The sequence below is a fragment of the Ctenopharyngodon idella genome, chromosome 20 (assembly GCF_019924925.1).
Source record: "Ctenopharyngodon idella isolate HZGC_01 chromosome 20, HZGC01, whole genome shotgun sequence".
In the NCBI taxonomy this organism is placed as follows: Eukaryota; Metazoa; Chordata; class Actinopteri; order Cypriniformes; family Xenocyprididae; genus Ctenopharyngodon; species Ctenopharyngodon idella.
In genome coordinates, this window is record NC_067239.1 from 21,710,289 (window position 1) to 21,731,201 (window position 20,913).

Consider the following 20,913-nt stretch of genomic DNA (forward strand, 5'->3'; position numbering starts at 1 on the left):
TCAATGTTCACTTGTTTGCATGCTTACATCACACATGACTCACTGCCATCCTCACAGACTGCAGTGATACACTTGGAGCCGAAATGGATTACGAAGAATTAAGATACACCAGGAGAAAACCATCTGTGGAAATATGAAAACATTGTAAATCATGTCAGTCTCATTGAATTATGTAGTATAGAGCAAATGTCTAATTACCATAGTGGAGTAAAGGCCAGGAGCGAAATACTGAAGTCAAACAAAGAGCAAAAGGAGGAAATTTTTCTGTGATGGAAGTACCAGGAAGTGAGAGAAAATGAAAGGAGAGACCCCTTGTCTGCCCTGACCTTGAGTAATTGTGTATTTGGGTAAATAAGCCATCCGGGACTAATCAGTGTGTAATTGTATTTGCGTGTGTATTAGGCTGCTGTGTGTGTGGAAGGCTGGAAGGTGTTCATGTCACTGTTTCCATTAGCAACCTGTCACTGAGGGTCCCTCATTGTGTACTGCTGCTTCCGATGGGCAAGATGTAGAGAGTGTCTGGGTCGCTATAGCTACGACCGTCTGGCGCTGAATCATCAACCTCTCCCCTGCTGGAACGAATTTGCATACAGAACTGCTATCCTTCACTTTTTCCACAGCAATCAGGAATATCCACGAGTGCAGTAATCCCATCATTCGGCACGACTCTGACTGCTCCCAGCATCAAACAACATTCTGCACTATTTTGCCCCGGCGAGTCAATTTGGCTGGGGAAATGATGCAAAGACTGCTCAGTAACACATCTAGAGAGGGAGATTTGAGGGAAAGAACATATTTGTAAACATTAAAAGCCACAATTTCCAGAATATGAAGTTAAACAATTCACCAGTCTAATCTATACTGAGAAAACGCATTACATTGGCAAATTTAACAGCTGCCTGAGCATAGCAAGGGGGCGCATGCACATTTCAGAACCAATTAATTAATAATAAAACTTTAATTAATAAAAAAACTTTAATTAGTTTGACCTCTACCCTCACTGAGAGACAGGCTAAGAAAAAGTGAGAGAGAGGAAATACCATGAGAGAGAATGTGGGAGCATTCATCAGTTAAAAAAGGAACAAGGACAGGTTCTTACAAACAATATTTGAACTAATTTTGTCATGAATGGCCTGATGAGGGTTGAGTGCATGTACATTTATGTCTTGTGTGTGTTTAATGAGGCATATGATTCTCCACGGCTGTGATCTACTCCACTAGGGGTGCTTCTAGCCTTTCATCAGTGCTGGGGCAGTATTCCCGTCAAGTAAAAAAGTGTACTAAAATAAAAATTAAAATAAAAATTAAATAAAATTGCAACATTTTGGAAACTATACAGCTACGATGTAACTTCGGCACACAAATTCGAGTCCCGCCTTGAGGTCCTTTTGCAATCATGTACCACAGTGTCCTATGAAATAAAGGTAACATTTTAAAACAATGGCATATGATGCAAAACTGTAGTTTTAAACATATTGATGCTTTTAAGTGAAAAAGTGAAAGTGATGTGAAGCCAAATATGATGTCCCATACTCAGAATCCGTGCTCTGCATTTTACCCATCCAAGCGCACACACACAGCAGTAAGTAATGAACACACACACCCAGAGCAGTGGGCAGCAAGTTTTGCTGCGGCGCCTGGGGAGCGATTGGGGTTACAAGGGCAAATCAGTTGTGGGTATGTGAAGCTAGTATGACCAAGTACTAACCAAGTACGACATGTTCCTGGATCAACATCTTTGTTGATCCTGGAACAACATTCCAATCAACCAATCATATTTGAGGGACTAGTTTACTGTTTATGTCAAGTTTAGGCTTACAACCAGGGTTAGGTGCTTCTACATCAATGTTATTCACCTATCTTTCCCCTCTGATTTTAGGGATAAGTTATGGGTAGGATTAGGTTTAGGGGTAGGATTAGGGTTAAGGATTTTCAGACAGGAATGTTGTTCCAGGATCAACAAAATATGTTGATCCAGGAACATGTCTTACTTGGCAAAATCACGGTGACCACCGGGCCGATACCGATACTGCCAATACAAGTCCAACTCTCTAACCCAGGGGTGGGGAATGTTGATCCTGGAGGGCCATTGTCCTGTAGAGTTTAGCTCCAACCCTGAAAAAAACACTCACCTGCCTGTAACTTTAGTAATCCTGAAGACCTTGATAATGGCGTGCACAGACCTCGGCGAGGGCAGGGGCGCAATCGTGCGGGGGGTGGGGTGTTGTGGGTTTTTCCCTCGGCCAAAATTGCGTTCCGGGGGAGAGAAATGGGAACGCTGGAGCACCATGATGCTACCGCAAAGGGCACTTTCACTTTCGCGATCAAAGAGGCTGGGGCTCCACACCAATGTGTTGACTGACACCAAACATTAGATTCATCCGCACAGAGTCGTGCCAATGCATAACGCACATAACGATAATAATTCCGCAAATAACTGCAATTGCAGGTTTCAAACAGAGATGGCGACAAAGAGGCAAAACTTACGGACTGCAGCTTTAACTTGCAAATATGCTTAAATGTTTAACTTGCAAAAATGTTTAACAATGCAAATGGGGCAGTGTGGGCAGTCATAGTACCGGCAACATGTGAGAAGTGCCGGTACGCAAGAAAAAAGTGAGGGTACGTTACAGATTATAATATAGAAGTGCACTTCGAGCACTGCTCATCACATGATGATTTATCAGTAAAATGTTACTAGGGCACAGCAGAACTTTACTGGGGCAAAAAGTCTAGCCCATTATACTTCGCTTCAGTTTCTTGGCTGACTAAAGAAAGAAGATCTATGCTGTTGAAGGTCTCCATAGTTCTTATTTATCTGGGAACGGCGATCACACACACAAAACACGCAAACCATCTACCGACGGGCTCTATAATTTAATCAGTTGCCTCTCTTGGTCCACAGATTTGAGTGTCGTCGTTGGCGATAAAGTCACATGATTTTAAGGTGGAATATCTGTTGAGTATTATAGTTAAATCATATTACTGAGGTTAATACTATTTATCAAGTTCCCCACCACACACAAACACACACACACACCTGGAGAGAAGCCAAGTGTGAAGTGTGTGAACTAGGCTATATACTGATACTGGGCAAGGGTTCAATTTTCCACTTGAAGCAAGGATTCAATTGGGCTCTTGAAAAGGGAAACAATCCAAGCCTCAAATCTTCGTCTTTCTCCTTCTCCCCCGAGGCCAATCCATTGGCAAGGATTAAAACCCCTGCTTGTCTCTTCCCACTGGTGTGGACATCTGAGCAGTTTCTTGCCAGGATGTGACTGAATGTTAAGCTACCGAGATTAAGTCTCTCACAGCACTTGTTCGAGGAGGTTTGTAGGGACTGTTTTGCCATGTTGTACGAGCGAGCGAGCAGCTTGCCGAAGCAGCTACTTTACACTAGGGGTGGAGTCAGAGTCACCAGAATCCAGTTTAACCCCTGGGCTAATTTCACTTCATTAGCTCAGTAAGTGCTTTCAGTGGCAGATCTCTGGCAGTAGTTCGAGAGTCCAAGGTATAAGCGTACTCCAAGGCATACAAGGACAGCTGGATGCTTCTTTTTTGACAATTACTCGACTGGAGTCACTAATTAAAAGTAAACATGCAATTGCATTAGCTAAACTGAATCGCCACATCTAATTAGCGCCACGTTACTGAATGAGGCACCGGGTCCATGCATGCTAAAAGGCACAACGCCAAAACAATATAGCTGGAAAATTTTATGACTTTGTCACCATTCTTTTCCCTGGACTTAACGGTTATATAATGGCAGTGTTTTGCTCATCATTGCTCAACAATTACTTAATGTGTAATTAGACAGAAATGTCACAGGTCTCTTGGTACCTTTCCGCCATTGTGTGTCTAATGCATGCTTTGATTAGATGCTTCCAGGCATGATTTATACAATCCTCAACAGGTCTTTACCAGAAGGTCAACTCACAGCCAGCATCACCAGCCCAAACAATGGCTTTTTGCGACAGCAGAGAATCACACAGCTCCAATGTTTACGTGCCCTCAGAAAGTAAGGCAAGATAATGTTTGTACAGCACTGTAGTGCTCGATTTGCATGTTTCCTGGATTTGAAGAGCATTTGAGGCCTTATTCAACTCAATTCAGGGGCTGCTTTACATTTCAGATGTGGATAATTATCTGCTCAGAGATTTTTCCTGGTGCAATTTATTAAAAAGCCAGTTTGACCCAGAACACAGGCACTCTGCATTAAATCTGGATCGGAAGTTAGAAATAGCTTTTATATTAGTCTGTCAGTTTCCATACCCGCGAAATCCCTGCAACCAAGGCCTGCCTAATTCTGAGGTAAATATTGTCTCACGTAACATTAATGAAAGCAAACATGCAAAAAAAAAAAAAAAGAAGAACGTTTCTCGCAAACAAACACACATAAAGTGTTCGCCAGTGCGTATCTGTTAGAAGCCAAGTGCTTTTACCTCATCAAGTGAGAAGTGGCTGCTCTCTGCCTGATAAGAATTTAATTAATTCAATTTGTGAGGCCACTCTAAGTCAGCGCAAATCTCCAAATAACTTCTGAATGACAATAAAAACGCATGAATGGTGATTGAACGCTCTAATTTGTGTTGGTTTATGAAAGCTTTCAATACAAGAGGGGAGTGCCATATCTGGGGTTTGACTTGGATTTGAAAGCTCATAGTGATGATAAGAAAAGAAAACACCACATTAGGGTCAGCTGTATAGTATAATGTCATACAAGTTTGTTTAAACTTTAATTGCACTCATTATGGACACAATGTTAAAAAAAAATTAAATTTTCTTGACTTGCATAAAATGGAACTCCAAAAAAGATACAGGTACTGTATATCACCTGGAGGAAATAAAATGTGCCGAAAAAAGAAGTTAATTAAAGTCTTTGCTGTCAGAATACTAAAAAACTGAATGCTACATGACAGATACTAATAGAATTGGCCCCTAGGTCGAGATTGTTTAAATTTTAATTAAATCTCAAATACATACAAAAAAGGTAGATATTTAGCAACTGATAAAACAAAAATATATAAATAAAAACAATTACATTTTAATTGAATGTTAAGTAAATGCTAAAAAGGTAGACATTTAATAATGGATAATACAAATACATCTGTGGTGGCTCCATCATATTTTTGAAAAATGCTTTGTTAAACTTTATTTTGATGGTCCCCTTTATACATTCTGTTGAGTATACTGTAAGTAACATTGCACCTACATGTCAATTAACTCTCATTAGAGCAGTGGTTCCTAAACTTTTTAGAGTGGAGTACCCCCTGAGGCATTTACCATCCTTCTGTGTACCCCCTCTCTTCCACTTAGACTGCACCTTTTCCATTAATGGACAATATTTGCTCCCTAAATTGACTTTCCAGTGCATTTTTTTTATCTTTATAAATACCTTTACAATATTAATAACGTTTTAAATAAAAAAAATGTCCAATGATGATAAAGAAGTGAAAAGTGATTCTTAAATACTGAAACCGCCAGTAGGTGGCGGTAAGTCACTGTCTTAATGTGTGAGTCTTCGAGTCATTCATTCATTCAGTAACGAAGCAAGTGGCTGTATTTATAAATGAATCATTGAATCAATGACTTTTTACGACCGATTAGTTCAAAGCAGCAGATTCGTTCATGAAACACCGCTGTGTGTTGTAGTTCTGCTGTGGCTTCCCTTGGAACTATTAATTATTCCATTGCAAAATGAGCAAATACTGACAATACTGTGAAGAACATCACTTAATATTACTCTATTGTTTGTTGAACTGTTGTATAAAATCAATGTCGCATTTGTAGTCGTGTGGATATTTGGATTTGCATTCTTGCTCGTACAATACGACACTGCACGTAACCTATACCCATATGCACACTGTGGGATGCAGTCAGTTTTGACCGCAAAAGATGTGGTATTTTGATCGGATGTCATGTATTTACGACATTGTGCCTGTTAGAAATACATGCTCGGATTTAATGTTATTTTAAGGTGGGGAAGAAATTGAACAGCAAAACTCAGCATTTTGTTCGCATTTTGTTCGCATTTTGACTGTTAGGGGTAGGATTAGGGTTAGTAGAATAAGTTGACATGCAAAATTTCTTATAGTTTGTACAATGTCTGTTGGGAGGCATCAAAATAAAGTGTTTGCAGATATTAAGCAGACAATCTACTAATACTCTAATGAGAGTTGGTTGACATGTATAGGTGCAACGTTACTTAAAGGCTAGTCAACAAAATTTCTAAAGGGGACCATCAAAATAAAGTGTTACCAAATGCTTTTCTGATGGCAGTTTACAAAAAAATAAATAAATAAAAAAATCTTCATAATTAATTGTATTGCCATTCTGTGTTTGAAAAGCAAAGAAAATAGGTTTGTTTTCTTGAGGCAACAGCGTGCAGTTGAGGTTGAAAAAATGTAATTGTAGTAAAGGCAGTCTAGAAATATACTTAGATAATTAAGCAACATCACACAAGCAAGTGTGCTGTAGTACTAAATATGAGTACGACTGTAGGCACAAGGCTAAAAATGCATGGTTATGCATCTAAAACACCTGGCTTGTTTTTGAAGAGGTGTTTTGATTTAAACGGACAGGTGCAGAGCCTCAGGATAGCGACATACAGGAGTTCACACAGTTCAGATCTGAGACTGAGAGAGAGAGAGAGAGAGAGATGGTTGACTGGAGTGTGAAATCGGCCTCTGACTGTTTTAGGAGTCATGATTTTAGCAGTTAATTAGTGTAAGAACACAAACACTCTCAGACTCTCACCAATCCACAAACCTCGAATACAGCAATTATTCTACAAATATTCTACCACATCTAAAATCTGAACAGAAATACACAAACACTCTTTCTCAGTGTGTCTCATACACACACATGCACACTTAATACAGTAATTACTTCAGTTCTTGCCTGATTTCTCTTAGAAAACTCTTCTGTTCTTGTTCTTTCTTTCTCAACTCATTTAATGGTGCCAGTATCATATTCACGCAAATACAAAAGAAAACTTTCAGCTCTAATCACTGTTAAGAATGATACATAATGCATTTCTCGCCACTGTTAAACTGTACATAACTCTTTATCAGAATCACACTCTATTTTATTCACTAATACTGTATCTGTTTCACACTCTTAAACATAGACGCCATAGCAATATACATTACAATACAATATAAGAGTTTAGGATAGAAGAGCAATATTGAGTCATGTCCAGGGTGGGAGGGATATTCAATAGTCTTTGTATCCTGGTTCACCGCCTTAGATGAGAAGATCTCAGCAAGGATAGAAGCTTGCAGCCAATTACTTTTTCAGCACACTTGATAATGTGCTGTAGTGGTTTCATTAGTACAGCCACATCAGACGATGACAGAAGACGTGATTACACTTTCGCTTTCGATTAAACTTTTGATTAATCGTCTGTGTTTGTATTGTTCCTTGGATAAAAGCATCCGGGAAAATTAATAAATATAAATGCAAAATGTAAATGTGCTCAGTTGTGATGCTATAAACAAGTGAATCTCATTCCTTCCAGTCTATCACCTTTTACAATTCTGATGCTACATTCATCTACCCACAAATCTCTGGGAGTGACGGTACGGCAGAAAGTGCTGTAACTAAACGAGCTCACCCCAGGGTCACTTACTTACACATTCAGAGATCCCCATCACACTCTTTCATGTCTCTGCCTCTCTCTCTCACAGCTACTTTAATTACCCTTCCACTCTCATGTCTCATTTCAAAACTTTGCTTACAGACAGAAACCAAAACTCCAGCAGAAATCACTCTAAATTGCCTAAATATATATTATATATTTATGGCTTTCAGCCAAGATTATGTTTTTGTACTTTTATTATAAAAATACATTTTTACGTATTATATAAATACACTTTTGCAGTTGGCAGACACTTTTATACACAGTGATTTGCATTGTGTCACATTTGGTTTTAGGATTTGGTTCACATTTTTATTTTTATGTCTTTTATTTTGAAGTTTTCATAGTCATGGTTCATGTTTGTCATGCAATTCCCTTGCTCCTCATGTGATCCTGTCATGTGCCCCTTTTGCTCAGTGTGTCATGCTCTGATTGGTTCCTTTTCTTATGTGTCACGTTTTGATTGGTTCATTGTTACATTATGTTCAGATGTTTTTTGTTAGCTCATTAGTCCTTGTGTATATTTAGCCCTCATGTTACTAGTGATGGGAGAAACTAAGCTTTTCAAAGCTTCGAATCAATTGAACCAATTGCTTTGCAAAATGATTCACTGTTTCGAAAGCGTTTGAAACACTACACGCTAGTGACGCCTGCGGGTCAAAACAGAATAAATGGAACAAAAGCTCAGGCCAAACATGCATAAAAATAGCTTTTACAAACCCATGACAAATGTTTAATTGAAAGTATAATCTATCAGATGCATTAACTTAAATATTAAGTGTCTTTATAATATTTATTCTTTTAAGGGTTTGTTTTGCTTGTTCTATGGATGGGTCAGCTAAACAGAGACTATTAACTACTATTATTCATTTTAATTATACAAATACCTCATTAAAACGTCTACAAATGTATAAAACTCATCAAAGACCAGACACTTGTTCAATGGTTCGCTGCTGGGAGGCAATCTCGGTGAATCCGCATGATTCATGGGTTCACAGCATAGACTGTAAAAAAAGATGGACGACACTCCTTCACTCTCTTCTATTGTAGTAACTGAAGCCCGCCAGTGTGTCAATATGGCGCTGACATCGAGTCTCGAGTCTGCGCATAGTGAACTTGGAGCCCGAGTCTGCGCAGTAGTGAGCGCGAAGTGGAGCCGCGATGAACAACTCATTATGCCGGTGTGAAATAAACAGTTATAGAAATGTAGAAATTAAAGTTAAAGCTCCAATCTCCTCATGAAGATCCAGAAAAAAGTTGCCGTTGGCGCCTCAGTGACTACTTCACTCAGAGAAGTGAATTTTTATAGCATCAAATAACTAAGACCAAAATTATTTAAAGAACGAACACTTGAACTAACACCAGTGTGATAAAAACGGCCTAAAATGACAGAAACCGTCTTTAGAAAAAAAAAAAAAATATTTTAAAGTGTAATTTGATTTTTAGTTTGTCTCACGTCCCAAATCATTTCATGGAGAGGGCGGAGTTTATGAGCTATACTGCTTCCAGCCACCTGGGGGCGATCGAGTCGCTTTGGCTTCACTTTTCAGGACTCGTGTGGCACGCTTGGTTCACAGAGATCGCGCCCAGTGGTGAACCATTGAAATTTCGAAACGTTTCGAAACAGTTATGACGTAACGGATCCTCGTTGACTGAAATCACATGACTTTGGCAGGTTGAAACACGCTCCGAACCACTGCTTCGAAATAAAATATTCGTAAAGGGTTCGAAGCTTCATGAAGCAGTGTTTCAAAAGCGCCCATTACTACATGTTACCATTGTCTCTTCCCTTCAACCTCTATTGGTGAGTTTGTTTAGTTTATGTTCAAGTCCATTTTTCAAGTCAGGTTTGTTTATTTTGTATTTTTGTTCACTTTTTATTTGAAATAAACTGCACTTCATGGGTTCAGTATACTCCCCTCCTTACACATTGCATTTAAGGCATACGTTTTATCAGTTCATGCATTTATCGACCAGTCCTGATTATGATCAACTGACCTTTAAGTTTATAGCACGACGCTGTACTGTTTGAGCTAGTAGAATGCTGCTATAATAATAATAGCACGCGCAACAACAGGTTGTAAATAATAATAACATTAACAATAATAGAAAAATTAAAAGCACAGGCATCCTAGTTACATTTCTAGTGGTAAATTTTCCAGGAACAAATTTTTGAGAAAAACTCATTTGAAGTTGTGACAGGTGCTAAATCAAGATCCTGTGTATGGCACATCTCTTCTCAATTTCTCTTACAGATCTTCTCTTTCTCTGTGCTTTCTTTTTATCACTCACATGGTGTTTGTCGAATTTATATCTTGTACCATTAAAGGACATGGTGCAGCTCTTGTGATAGCAGACGGTTCCTTACATTCTGACAAGTGGATTTAGATACCTCGGTGTTCCTCGCTGTCTCTGGGTCATCAGGGAGATGGTCGAGCAGCAATAACGAGGTAACAAGATGACACCTTCTTTGGCTGCCATAGACACAAACCATAATGCATACACACATGCTCACGCATACCACAACTCCAACTGGTCACTCTAATGGCAGCACTGGGAATCACTTCACATCTCTCAAACCAGTACTTGCGGGGGGAAAAAAAATAGTGTAGCCATGGCAACTGATCAGAGATTCAGCTGTGGCTGTAAGTACCTGGACAGCTAGGAGAGTACTATAAGGAAAAAAAGTCTCTCTCATGTAGAAATACACATGCAGTTCTGGGCTGAGAACAGGTCACAGGCTTACTGATATAATAGGCACTTTTGGGTCGCTGGTCTGAATAAGACCCATATATTATATATAAGTCCCCATATATCTCTGTCCTATGCAGCTTAAAGCACATTTTAGCCCAGCTTTTCACTACACTGTAAAAAATTTTAAGCCTGTACAACAACAACTAAAGAAATCTTAGTACTAATTTCCACTAGCTTTTTCTGGTTCACTCACCTTTTGTATATAACAGTTATACTAATTGAAAAAAAGTTGGCTGTGATACAAAAAATGATTAGTTGAGTTAACATTTGTTAGTTTTCTGGAGAGTATTCTTTTTAAGTTGAGCCAGTTCAACATTTTTTGTCTGTAGAACTCAATGTCTGAAGTTGAGTGAACAAAAAAAAAAAAAAAAAAAAAAAATGCTATTGGAAATTAGTACCAAGAAATATTGTTACATAAACTACAATAACATTGCCAAAGTCAAAAACTGAAAACAGTGATTAAGACAATGTTAACTAAACATTTATTCCAAAAAGCAATTCAAGAAATGTTTTCAAAATGATTTGTCCAGTCTTTTGAAGTCAATAAAATTAGCCATCATCATGACAATTAGAATTTCTATTAAAGGTATAGTTCACCCAAAAATTATAATTCTCTCATCATGTATTTCCTCATGTCTCAAACTCATATGACATCCTATCTTCTGCAGAACACACAAAAAAGCATACAGCTTCAGTGGTTTATCTGTCTTCTAGAGCAATACAATCGGTTTTGGGTAAGAAACAGATTAAATATTACTCCATTATAAATCTTGACGATCTGATTGTCTTGCTTCAGAACACATGGATTAAATTACTGGTGTCACATGGATTATATTTTTATATGAAAGTTCTGAACCCCATTTAGTTGCATTGTATGGATATGAACATATCAGTCTATGAAAATATCTTCTAAGAAGAAAGGAAGACAAATGACTGAGAGTGAGTAAATGATAATGAATAATCATTTTTGGGTAAACTATCCCTTTCAATATTTCTTACAGGAAATAAAATGTCCTGTGATACCACGTTTTTTTTTTTTTTTTTTTTAAATTCAGTAATGAATAATAAAAGTGAGCCCAGTACACAAAATACAGACACATCTAAACAAACAACGTTCCTACAAAGATGTTCTGCACTGCCTCAAATGTGTATTTTAGTCCTTTTGTATACTCAATATTAATATAATTTTTTAGATTATAGCTACTGCTGCACAGCTTTGAAACTATATTTTTAATAAACGTTATCTCTGAACTTTCCATAAAGCAATCTACAACTGTAAGGGCAATTAATCAGAATTCTCAGTACAGTACAGATGGAGAGCCAGGTTGGCTAATGTCTAACAATGCAACAGAAGTCATATGCACGACCTCCAAACACACTTTAATTGAGCAGCAAAATACATCGCAACAAAAGACAATTTTTTTTTCATGTAACAGGATTTAAAAAAATAGCCTACAGCTCGATTTAAACATTCAGGAACGTTCAAAAGGAAGTGGTGTAGGCATTTTTCATAATTAGCCAATATCGACTATCAGGAAAACTAGCACAAGATTAGCAATGAATACAAGATTTTCACAAGGTTATTAGGAAATATTATGATAAATAGTTTATCATCTAAGTCCAGCAAAATCCCATCTTTTTATTTGTATTTATTTGGGCTTTTAGATATTGCATGGATTGGATTGGGTGTAACGCCGCTGATGATCCCCAGGGAGACACGTGAAGCCGGTACTATTACTTGGCACCCGCTGCCAGGGTGTGGTGAGTGGGTGCAGCGGTGGCCGAGAGCGTCCCGACCCCGAGTGGTGGAGTGTGGTCGGGGGTGGGTTGGGGGTGTGATAGTGATTGACAAAAGTGTGGCAGCGTGGTTATTCTGTCTAATAAAATGACCTTTTGTTGTTGATCACTGTGTGATCAACAACACATGCCATATACCTTAATATGAAGATCTGTGCGATAATCAAAAACAGGCACAAAATTATAAATTGCGCATAAAATGTCCTCTACATTATGCAATAAACAAGTTACAAAGTAATGCAAAGCGCCATGTATCTTTTCAAATATAATTTGTCTCTCTAAGTGTATCTAAACAAATATTATGCTATATATTAAAAGGGAAAAAATATTTTGTCTCCTAAGTTTATATAGACCACACAATATTCAGTCATTTCTGGCAACTGACAAACACAGTATGTGACTCAATTGTCCAGCTAGTTGTATTTATATTTACCTATGATTCTTTCTCTCGCATTAAAAAGTTGACGCAAGTTGACGTTGAACTCCAAAAGTAAGCACCACCATCAATTAGCTTGAGAGAAAATTGTCGTCTACAAATATATTTTTTAAATGTATAAAAAAAATGTATAAAACTAGTCATTTGCACTTTTTTCAAGTTGTTTTTTTACAGTTTATGTGGAATAAAAATGATAGAGAACAACAGACAGACAGATAGACTGAACGATACGATGACAGACAGACAGACAGACAGACAGATAGATAGATAGATAGATAGATAGATGGATCAACAGAATTACTTTAACAGAAGAAAATTTGTCCTGACCCCAACCAGATTGAGATGCTTCAGCATGACCTCAAGAAAGTGATCCACTGCAGACAACTCAAGAACGATGCTGAAATGATCAGAAGAATAGTGCAGAATTCCTCCTGACCATTGTGAAGGTCTGATCCGTAATTACAAGAAACGCTTGAGCTACCAAAGTCATTAAATTCAAGGGTTCACATACTTTTTTCACCTTTCACTTGAATTGTTAGTGTGTGTTCAATCAAGACATGAACCTAGTCCAGCAAGATAAAAATAAGACATTTTTTAAATCAAATTTATGTATAAAAAGGGACATCGATCTCCAGCAGAGTCAGAATGGACACTCTCTCTCAACAGCACAAACAAAACTGGAAGAGAGGATAATTTATTTTTACACCCGACTCAAATAAATTCAGTATTTTCCATCACAGTCCAGCTGCCGGTCCATGGTATTCCTGTGAATCATATTGACTGATAAATCTTTGAATATGCTGTATGCCACATTTGCAATCACGGTAAACAATGAGTAAGCACTTGAAGCCTCGAGGATGCGTTTCTTGAAACATACTTTCATGCCAGGGTTGCAGTGTCGTCAATACAGCTACATACATAACTTATTAGAATCTCTGCTGAAAGAGAATAATCTGTGTTGTGAGAATAATCTCTGTAAAGAAACTATACTGAAAGGTACAATCTAAGGTATCTCGCAGAGTAGTGCTTGTGTAAATTTCTGTGAAATGTGTGTATCTGTGTATTAGCTTCTGAAGACCTGCTGTGCTCTCTCTCAGCCTCTCTAATCTCCACTGTTTCATGTCTTGTCAAGTGGTTTCCCTCTCATCCCATGAGCCCTTTCTTACTCTCTCACCCTTATCTTGGTCTCTCTCATCTCTCTTCCCCTGTACTCTAGTGCAACGCCGTCTCTCATCCTTTCATTCTCTTTCTTTGTCTCTGGAGGGGGTCAACAGTCTGACAGCAAATGTGTGTAGGAAGGAATTTAAACACACACCCTTGCAGAAAAAGACGTACCCCCACAGAGAACACGAGGGCATCTAAATAAACTAACAAGATTTTATAGTATTCACCAGCTTTTCGAGGAATTTACTTGCTTCAGTCACAGTGTTAATGATGTCAATGATATTACTGACATAAAAAAATAGATAAACCAAAAGGTTTTTTTTATAATTTTTTTTATCGATTCATTCAATGATTGACAATGGTGGCGACAAAGGAATGTCTATATGAGTTGTTGAGTCACTGATTCTTTCAAAAATGTTGATTCATTCAGCAACAAACGAGTCACTAAATCATTTGCTCAAATGATTCGGTCAACAACATGGATATGCCACTGTGCTTGCAACTTTTCTTTAGCAGAAACAAAAACAAAGAAGTGTTTGTATCTAAAATATAAGTTACTTAATGTTAAATATTGTTTTAAAAACTTACGTAAAAGCAATGTCACATAGGCTAACATTAAATTTAATCAATAGAATATTTCACCATGAATAGGCTATTATCACGGCTGTGAATACTTGGAAAATTCAGTCATTAAAATGGAGTTAAATGGACTAATATGAATAGGCCCTGACAAATTATCGATTAACTGTAAAGGCATTTTCGTCAATAGTCTAAATTATCAAATGCTATTCACTCATAACTCTTTTTTTTCCAGTCCATGTTGTCCCTTTCTGTTTATTTCCTCTCACTCGTTTCCCTTGTTAAGTGCACAGAGAGAAAACTATAACCTTAACAGACCCGTTATTAGTAGCATTCTTAGCTTCTCTCTAGTTCTCCCCATCCCAGCACGACTCTGACTCAAGCTGAAAACCTCCATTTATTCTCCTGGCTCACCTTTGACACGACAATTAAACCATTTTGTGTTCCCTCTGAATCCTGACGCTGGCTTCTGAGTGAATAATTTGACTAAGAAAGCAATTGTAAAATAATTATCCAGTAGATGGAATGGAGATAGAGGCAATTCTAAAGATAAACTAATCTTGCTGTCAAAGCCCACTCTGCGCAGTACTCCACGGGTTAAGCCTGTATTCTCATTTCAAGCTGGTATAATAAAATGTGGAAGAACATACTTGAAAAGTTGCCTGTTCCCCAAAATCCAGTATCAAAGAGAGAATCTGACACATTTTAAGATCAAAAGCAGAACGCATCTGAAGTTAAAGGATTGTTCTTGGTTCAAAAAAAAGTTAAACTCTATCTACAGAATCTGTGACGTGCTGTCAATTAACACAGACAATCATTTCATCCCTCAGTTTGTAAAAACAAACATAAATCATGGTTTCAGAAATGCATGTACGATGTACAAGACTACATGGCATGGATTTTGTAGGCTTTAAAAGTAGACACGTGAAAGTGTTCATCTTCTATATTAAAATGTCAGTTTTTACCCCACAGTCTTTCACAATATTTACGTGATAGAGGTGCAGTTACTGTGGGTGGACTTTCCATGGGTTACACTTTATTTTAAGGTGTCCAGGTGTCCAAAGTGTAACTATACATTTAAGTACTGAGTAATAATAATTACTTACACTTACTATAGGGTTAGGATTAGGTTTAAGGTTAGTTGCATGTAATTATGCTTACTTTATAGTTATTACTACAGTAACTACATGTAACGTGTAATAAGGACACTAAGGTGTTACCTTTCATTGTAAACAGTACTTTATAAATAGTTGTCACATTTCTGGTATCATTGTGCTTAATGTCCAAAAGTTACTGGGTTAACAGGTGTTATACCAAACTCTGTGACCCACCAAATTATGTGAACGTAGTAGGCGGTGTATTGACCTAATCCTAATCTCAGTCCTAACCCTAACGCCTATATGGTCACATATATAATTCAATGGGTCACAGAATTCTGCACAACACCGGCTTTACATCACCATAACACGAGTTTATAGGGTATTCTGGATTTACTTAATTGACAAGGTTTATCTAGACTAGTTAGGGAAAACAGTGAGGTTAAAAAGAAAGTACACCCTTTTGAATCTTATGGTTTTACATATCAGGACATAATAAAAAAATCATCTAATCTTTAACAGGTCTTAAAATAAGGTAAATACAACCTCAGATGAACAACAACACATGACATATTACACTGTGTCATTAATTTAACAAAAATAAAGCCAAAATGGACAAGCCATGTGTGACAAACTAAGTACACCCTGTGTTTAATTGCTTGTAGAGCCACTTTTAGCAGCAATAAGTAATCATTTATTTTCTATATAACTTTATCAGTCTCTCAAATCGTTGTGGAGGAATTCTGGCCCACTAATCTTTACAACGTTGCTTCAGTTCATTGAGGTTTGTGGGCATCTGTTTATGCACAGCTATCTTAATGTCCCGCCACACCTTGATTCTTTTCTCTTTCAGCCATTCTGGTGTAGATTTGCTGGTGTGCTTGGGATCATTGTCCTGTTACATGACCCAGTATCAGCCAAGCTTTAGCTGACGGACAGATGGCCTCACATTTGACTCTATAATAATTTGGTATACAGAGGAGGTCATGATTGACTCAATGACTGCAAAACAAGCCCAAATCATCACCCCGCCACCACCTTGAGAGTTGGTATGAGGTGTTTGTGCTGATATGCAGTGTTTGGCTTTTGCCAAACGTGTGCTGTGCATTATGGCCAGACATCTCCACTTTGGTCTCGGCTGTCCAAAGGACATTGTTCCAGAAGTCTTATGGTTTCAGATGCAACTTTGGAAACCTACAGTACGCCGTGCTGCCATGTTCTTTTTAGAGAGAAGAAGATTTCTCCTGGCAACCCTTCCAAACATACCATACTTGTTCAGTCTTTTTCTAATTGTAGTCATGAACTTTAACATTTAACATGTTAACTGAGACCTGTAGAGTCTGAGATGCAGCTCTTGCGTGTTTTGCAGTTTCACTGAGCAGTGCACAGTCTGACCTTGTGGTGAATTTGCTGGGACATCCACTCCTGGGAAGATTGGCAACTGTCTTGAGTGTTTTCCCACTTGTGAATAATCTACATCACTGTAGAAGGATGGACTTCAAATTGTTTGGAAATGGTCTTCCCAGATTGATGGGCAGCAACAATTGCTGCTCTAAGATCATTGCTGATGTCTTTCCTCGCTGGCGTTGTGTTAACACACACTTAAATGCTCCAGATGACTGCTTTTATAGAGTTGGTCACACTTGCTGATGATCAATTAATCAAAGACATCTGATTAGCAGCGCCTGACTGCTACTTACCCTCTTAATTCCTATGGAAGCAGTAAGGGTGTAGTTAGTTTGTCACACATGGCTTCTCCATTTTGGCCTAGTTCCTAGACACATTGTAATATGTCATGTGTTGTCATCTGAGGTTGTACTTAAAGGGTTAGTTCACCCAAAAATGAAAATTCTGTCATTAATTACTCACCCTCACCCGTAAGACCTTCGTTCATCTTTGATGAAATCCGAGAGGTATCTGACTCCTCCATAGACAGCAATTTAACCACCACTTTCAAGGTCCATAAAGGAACTTAAGGCATTAAGTTCTGGAACCTGGAAGCGCTGAATATAAACAGCGAAGAAGAATGACACAGAATAGAGGATATTGTTGAATAAAGTCGTGATTTTTGTTTCATTTTTGCGCGCAAAAAGTATTCTCGTTGCTTCATAAAATTAAGGTTAGACCACTGCAGTCACATCGACTGTTTTAACAATGTCTTTAGTACCTTTCTGGACCTTGAAAGTGGTGGTTAAATTGCTGTCTATGGAGGAGTCGGAGAGCTCTTGGATTTCATCAAATATATCTTAATTTGTGTTTCAAAGATGAATGAAGGTCTTACGGGTGTGGAACAACATGAGGGTGAGTAATTAATGACAGGATTTTCATTTTTGGGTGAACCAACCCTTTAAGACCTGCCAAGGACCAGATGATTTTTTTTATGATGTCCTGATACGTAAAACCATAGAATTCAATACTGTATAATCTTGTGGCTTTACTTTCAAAATTGTATTGTATTGTAATGTTTATTTTGGCACATTTTACCTGACTTCCATAGTAAGGGTGCTTTCACACTTGTACCTTGTCTGCACTGGACTTTTTTTTCTTTTCTTTTACATAAGAGCAGCCACTGGCATTTTTGACTGAAATGTGCAAGGCTTCTGGTGTCAGCCACTTCACTTATCTGTACAAAAACAGCCTGTTATGCTGGTTGATATTGCAAACTGGTACCTATTTGTAATCATATTATTTAGCCTAATTATTGTAATCATAAACACACTGTCAAACAGTTTTACGGTTTACTGCACGTTCAATGACTCGTTGCATTGCATCTACTTTATTTTTCAATACCGAAGTAAGCTATTTCATGTGAATGTGCAAAATTTCTGATGCATTAGCCACTATAGGTAAATAACTAGAAGAATATACGGTTCTTATGGTATTGACACAAAGGATTGCTTTGGAATGCACGCTTTGATGATTTCCACTTTAGACAGCCTCAAGCTGTTGTGTTGTAGGCAGAGAGTTATCTTTGGATGGCAAAATTCTGCAGGTGGAATGCAGTCATCTCAATATGAATCTGGAATTTCGTGTGGATTCAGCATCGGATTCAAGTTTGATGAACTTTCTTTCTTCTGCTGAACACAAAATAAGATATTTTGAAGAATGTCGGTAACCAAACAGTTGATGGGTCCCCATTGACTTCCAAACAATTGAGGGAGAAGTCGAAATAGTTTTCTGTGGTTATCGCCAGCATGCTATAGATGTTTAATTTTGTGTAACTTAGTAATCCTTCCTTCTGTATCTTCTAATACTTCCACAGGCACTCTAATATCGATTGAGCCATATTACACCTGACAGTCAGTTAAACTGATTAAAACCCGCTTACCTTTTTGGATTGCTTCAACACATACATCACACTTCAGAACTGATGGTAGGCAGTCTTTAACTGCAAGAAAAACCCCTCCTGAAGTATGTGGCTAAGTAAAAAAACTGGCAGTTGCGGTTATAATTGTCTTCGCTAACCCTAATGAGGTTCACAAACAAATAGTGGTTGTTTCCAGTGAGCTAATGCTTTCAATTGCAGCCCATTATTCAATCAGCTCTGTTGGGACTGTAAGTCACAAGCAATCTCATATTTATGCAAAACATGGCTGTCAGCCTCATCGTCTCATAGGCTGTTATTATCATTATGCGCGGCGTAAGTGTGCCAAATTAATGAACGCTGCCTCTCGCCGTCTAGAACGTTGACAGCCACCTAATGATGAGGTGCCGTCTACCTGTAAGCTATGGTGTAATTATTATCTCCAACAGAGCACACTCTCACACTGTGGAGAATTATGGTGTAAAAACCTATTCGCGAAAACACAATCACACAGCTTCTGTTCCCCTTCTCTGGTTTTATTTGCTGATGTGTAATAAGGTCCACAGGGCAACTCTGTTTTATTCTGTGTGGATCCACAGTGGAGCAGAGTTCAGAAGTTCAGAGAAATGGGGACTCTTTAGGATTAGGTTTGCAAATACTGTACTAAACTCCTCAAACAGGATTTAGGTGTGTATTTTGCAGTCTTGGCAGTTTCTCGGAAGCGCTCTGCTGTAGTAGTGGAGCAATATTTGAACGTGTTTTACAGCTATTTACAATTAACGCAATGTCCTTGATGTCTTAGAAACACCATAATGAACGCAAGCTGTATAAAACAGTTGCAGGTAATGTAGACAATGTTCTTTGTGTTTAAAAGATACCCTTTGCTAATTTGAACCTTTGAATACATTCAGCCAATGCTGTCTCATGCATTTGGTACAGGCAATTAATCTGTGCTATAACTCAAACAGTGGCAGAAACAACATCAGTTACAATTATGAGTCATGATAAGGAGAGATAATGACTTTGCGGGTGTTTATGCTGCAATATATTTGCTAATCATAACATGCGTTATGTATCTTACTCCCTTGACAAAGACTCTCTTGGGGGGTGAGATTCCAATTTACAGCCTGCAAATAAAGCTGAGCTCAGACAGGACAGCAGCAGCAGCCCTATGAGGGTTTGGATTCTGTGTAGAACTAGATTTCTACACTGAATCAATGTCAATTTAGACAGTACTTTCTGAAGAAAATTTGAGTGGTGCTGGCCTGTGTAAAAGCAAATGTGCTTTCAAGGAAAGCAGCCATATTTGCAATGCCTCCTGTTCAGACAGCTATTTCGGGCAAGAACAGCTCTTATATACTTGAATGTGGAAATCTCAAAAACTGCAAGCCAAACTCACATTTAAATAACATATTTCATATCAGCAACAAAATACTGCCACATAAATGCTCAAACAAATAAAAGAAAGTAGTAGTAAATTTCAGGTTTGTCCAGCCAATGTGCATGTGCATTCCTAAGTGCGCATTTCAAGACATCGCATTTCTATGGGAACCGAAGCTTCTAGCGGCATTTGCAGTGATGGGATAACTTTACCGATTTGCTCTTTTATGTAAAAGGCGGGACTTATTCCACCATATTGTGTTATTGCAGTTTCTCCCATTCATAGTAATACAAGTGAACCATCTTAGTATCTATAAAAAGGTTAGTTCCTGTACTTGATTCTGATTGGCCAATAGCTGTGTTTTATTCACGATAAAAACACGCCCATGACTGCTACAGCCAACAGTTCTGTGTATCACTACACAACACCCTTAGCAACGCAAGTTAAACTGTTTACAATTGATATTTTTCATTGAAGCTTACTGTATTATGTATTGTGAGAAAGAGATTGATTGAGCTATTCAGATTTAGCATTTTCCTTCAGGTCAGTCTTATGTTCATAATAAAAAATCTGTTTAAATGTCCGCTGCAATATCTTGTCCATTTAACAGTTAAGGGGTTTTCCCGTGACTGACAGCACTAGTCAAAGCATTTGTCAGTTGCGTCTTGTTCCGTGATCACAACAATTCAGTCTTTTTAATATAAAAGTCTTCGCTACTGAGTCTTTGCCACCATCTAATGGTGTAATATTGTAACTTTTGTT